The sequence below is a fragment of the Harpegnathos saltator genome, unplaced genomic scaffold (assembly GCF_003227715.2).
Source record: "Harpegnathos saltator strain DR-91 unplaced genomic scaffold, Hsal_v8.6 scaffold260, whole genome shotgun sequence".
NCBI classification, from domain to species: Eukaryota; Metazoa; Arthropoda; class Insecta; order Hymenoptera; family Formicidae; genus Harpegnathos; species Harpegnathos saltator.
Window position 1 is genome coordinate 46,741 of NW_020230051.1, and position 4,966 is coordinate 51,706.

The 4,966-nt window shown below is 32.4% G+C and overlaps 1 long non-coding RNA gene across 1 annotated transcript; it reads right to left on the reverse strand.

Moving 5' to 3' along the window:
- Positions 1-1,000: 1,000 nt before the first annotated feature.
- LOC112588654 (uncharacterized) lies at positions 1,001-1,593 on the reverse strand. Its single transcript, XR_003112986.1, has 4 exons — positions 1,562-1,593; positions 1,413-1,480; positions 1,156-1,296; positions 1,001-1,032 (listed from the first exon to the last, which is right to left on the reverse strand). It is a non-coding gene; the product is annotated as an uncharacterized LOC112588654 (long non-coding RNA).
- Positions 1,594-4,966: the final 3,373 nt, after the last annotated feature.

Genomic DNA, 4,966 nt, shown 5'->3' on the forward strand with positions numbered 1-4,966 from the left:
ACGATTTCTCAGTTGGCGCTACTGTTTTAATATATCCCTTTTTTTGTATAAGTTTTACTTTTAAAAACTTATGTTATATACACATACATAAAAAAATAATTAAATTAAAAATTAAATTAAAAATTAAATTAAAAATTAAACTAAAAATTAAAAATAATTAAAAAAAATAATTTGAATTTGAAATTTCTAAAAATAGCACAATATGTGTTGCGCTTGTACTTGGCGCCTTTTTTACCTTTTTGTTCAAAAAGATTATAATAAATTTTACATGTAATCATTTTTACTTGTAAAAAGTTATGTTAAGTACATTATAATAACAAGTAAAACAATCATATAACTCAGTGTTATAATAAATAATGATAAATTAAATATTGGATACTACTAATAAACGTGTAAAATTGTTATAACATGATATCATTTGTACTTGTAAAAACTTATGTTATGTACATATTATATATACAGAGTGATTCAAACCACTCGTACAGCCCTTTTATTTCGATTATATATACAGGGTGATTCATTATCTTATACAGGAACTTAATACCTCGCCTGTAATAAAATTGGATATCTGATGTATATAGTCATCGACAAGTTTCAAAGTCTGCAAAAAACAGTAAATACTATATAATAATATATAATATATAAGTGAATATTATAATCCGTAACCTTTGCATCTGCATCTGCTTCTGTATAATCAATTGCAGTAGTAAATATTACATTTGTTTATTATTATCTAAAAATAAATACAATTCATTAATTATATTATAAAGATTCAATTTGTTTTAGCGTAATATAAATAAAATATACTAATATCAAAGCTGAATCTGTATCATTCAAAGGATCAGATATATCCAATCCATTACTTGCATTTATTCCTATTTTCTCAGTCATAACATCTATTTCGACAACCTTATCGTGTGAAATATTGTAACATGCTTTAGCCTTAGAGAAATTTTTGTAATTATTAGTATCTGATATACAGTAACTAATGCGTTTAAAACTTCGTTCTGTATGCCAGATCCAGGAATTACTCTATAAGAATAAGACTGTAAGTTAATTACATACAAATAATATTAATGAATAAACGCATAAAACCTATTTCAACTAAAAATATATTAAAAGTATAAAACTTTATATTAAAAAAATTATATTTACTTGATCGTCTTGTTTTCGGTGAGAATGTGAATATCCTCCATCGGTGGCAGATATCGCAGATACAAACTATATTATCTGTTATACAAGCAATTGGAAAATTGCCCAGATATAGCGCATGAAGAGGAAGAAGGGGCCGACAACCTTATTGAAATATATTTTTTTTTATCTTTTATTTATTCTTAATATTCTTTCATATAATTAGTTTTTTGTAATTTGAATGTATTACAACTTTATTTTATATTACTTTAATCCGTAACCTTTGAATCTGCATCTGCTTCTGTATAATCAATTACAGTAGTAAACATAACATTTCTTGTATTATTATCTAAAAATAAATATAATTCATTAATCATATTATAAAGATTATTATATTTGTTTTAGTGCAATATAAATAAAATATACTAACATATCAAAGCTGAATCTGTATCATTCAAAGGATCGTCAGATATATCCAATCCATTACTTGCATTTATTCTTATTTTCTCAGTCATAACATCTGTTGTTTCGACAACCTTATCGTGTGAAATATTGTTACATGCTTTAGCCTTAGAGAAATTTTTGTAATTATTAGTCTGATATACAGTAATTAATGCATTTAAAACTTCGTTCTATATGCCAGATCCAGGGATCTGATATACAGTAACTAATGCATTTAAAACTTTGTTCTATATGCCAGATCCAGGGATTACTCTATCTATTAATGACATACAAATAATATTATTGAATAAACACATAAAACCTATTTGAACTAAAAATATATGAAAAGTTAAGTTTAAAACTTTATATTAAAAGAATTATACTTACTTGATCGTCTCGTTTTCGATGAGAATGCGAATATCCTCCATCGGTGGCAGATATTCGGCATCGTTCAACAACAAATGAAATGGTTCTCTTATGCCAAATATCTTAGAGATCAATCAATAAAAATTTAGCAGATCCGACGCACATCGTGAAAAAACTTGGACAAGTCAACTTTCAGTCGAAAATGTGAGCGCAGCATTGTGATATCTTTGAGGTTAGGAAGCTTCAAAACCGAAATGCGTGATTGTCAAACCTTCGCTGTCGCTCATTGCTCGACGTAAACTACCAACGTTGCGATCACGTTGCTCGTGTTCGACTCGGGGTGCGTTTCACGCATATGCGCGCATTTATCTATAGTTTATGTCACATATACTATAAAAAATGCGCGCATATGCGTGAAACGGACGCACTCTAAAATTCACGTGCTGTATAATATAATATATATAAAATAAATAAACTAGCAATATTTTATTTTTATTTCACCTCCTGTTCTACCAACCCGATATTCTTCTCTCTCTTATTCCCTATCGCTTGCTCACTCGCACTCGCTGCTCTTTACTTCTTCAGCGCGCTCGTAACGCCTCTGGTGTCGGAAAAACGAGAAGTACAAATCCCCTCTCCTCGGCGGTCTATTCTTCTCTCTCTTATTCTCTATCGCTTGCTCACTCGCATTCGCTGCTCTTTGCATCTTCAGCGCGCTCATAACGCCTCTGTACCGCGATTCTGTAACTCGTTATTGGAGTTAACGACACTTTCGTTATCGTTGCGCAGCTTTTGTATACCGTAGAAAAGCTGCGCAACAATAACGAAACTGTCGTTAACTCTAATAACGAGTTACAGAATCGCAGCACTGGTGTCGAAAAAACGAGAAGCACAAATCCCCTCTCCTCGGCGGTCTAGTGTTTCTTTCTTACTTTCTTACTGAATCGTAATTTCTGTGATTCAGACTTTAATCTTAAAATATATCCACTTAGAGACAACGCAAAAAGCACAAGAACACTTTTCTTCCTATTTTTTAAGGCTGAATCGATTGGGACTAAAAAAACGTCGATCGGTTCAGCCATTCCTGAGATATGAATATCTCACCTCGTTTCAACTCGCAGTTTCGCGTAGTAATAGGCACCACCGTGCCTCTTGATATGTTATTGTTATCAAGAAGCACGGTAGTGCTTTGCGCCAAGTTCAAGCGCAACGAAGTGGTGCCTGAACGGCGCGAGGCACACCGTGCCTATATTACGCGAAACTGCGAGTTGAAACGAGGTGAGATATTCATATCTCAACCATGGCTAAATCGATGCAAGTTTTTTTAGTCCCAATCGATTCGGGCTCCAAAAGTAGGAAGAAAAGTGTTCTTGTGTTTTTTGGATACGTTGTTTCTGGATAGAGTTATATTAAGATAAAGTCCGAATCATGGAAAATTTCGATACAGTAAAAAAGAAACGCAAGGCGCACAGGAGTGGGGATATGTGTGTATCTCGCTTTTCTGACTGTCTGACACCAGAGGCACTACGAGAGCGCTGAAGAAACAGATAGCAGCGAATGCCAGCGAGTAAACGAGAGAGAGAGGGAGAGAAGAATGTATTATTATGTTAAAAAATAGGAAGAGAAAATGTGCAAGAGAGAGAAAGAGGAGAAGGAGAGCAAGAGGGAGAGAGGGGGACGGGGAGGGAGGGTGAGAGAGAGGGGAAAGGGAGAGGGGGGAGAGAGCGGGATAGAGAGAGAGCGGGAGAAGAGAGAGAAAAAGAGGGTGGGGAAGAGAGAGAGGGCGGGAGGGGGGGGGAGAGAGGGAGAGAGAGAGCGAGAGGGGTGGCGGAAATTCCGCCATCCCTTTCCCCAGATTTGATGATTTTGAAATTTCCAAAAGTCAATAAGTTAACAAAAGTCAGAGCGCTATTATAACAATATATTCTTGAGATTAAATAGAGCAGAAAAGTCTAATACCACTTTGTCTTCCAACAAATAGTTAGCGAGATATCGTGAGTTAAATATTAAAAGAATTATCAAGTTTTTCTTAAACATCTAAAAAAATATTAAGCAAATAAAAGCATGTTTCAGACAAGAGTTGTTTATATTGATTGGTTGAAAAAGACGGTAGTCTTTAGGTAATAAAAAATTGGGGTTTCCATTTAAGAAAAGCAATGGTCAGTGAATATCTCGTAAGTGGTGCCATTTGTAAACAAAATATTATAGTTGTTTTATGTCTCTCTTAAAATCATACAACTTTTGTCCGAAACATTTTTGCTGAAAATGCTTCGTTGAATAATTATCGAGATGCGTTTTTTTTAAATGCATCTTTAAATGGACATCCTGTATAAGTTATATATAATTATATCTGACTATATATGATCGTAAATGAAAATTTTTCATCGTGTCTTTATCGTTCATTAGATGTAAAATAAGGATAAAAGGATGCAATAGCATTGATAGTTTCCCCTCTCCGAACGCAATCTGTATTTCTTTCAAAAAAATTGTATGCCTGTTGGACATTTCCATCGCGTGTCGCCAATTCTTATTTGTTAACATAAACCTTAGTTAGTTAACATAACCTGTGTAAAGTGCGTTGCGTGGGTTCAGTTATATAAAAAATTCAAGCAATAAATAAAACATCTCAATTTTCGGAGAAGGATTGTAAAATGCCACGATTCTGCAGCATATGCAGAAATATTCAAATTATAGCAAAAATTTGGAAACAAGAACTGAGCATTTCTATGTAAAATTTGCGCTGGCAAAAAAATTATTCATGCAAGTAGAATTTGGACTGCAAATTCAAGAAAACATATAAGTCTATATTTATAAAATATCAATATATTTTTTAGTGAAAAAATCTAATTTTTGTTATTAAGATTACTTTTAGTATTTTTAGTATTTATTATCTTTATCAAATTCATTCACTTTGTCATAATTGTTATTGATATAGAAAAGAATAAATATGAATTGCTTATTTAAATTAATGAATCTAATTTGTAAAAATTATATACAATATGAGGAATGTATAATAGTCAACAAACTA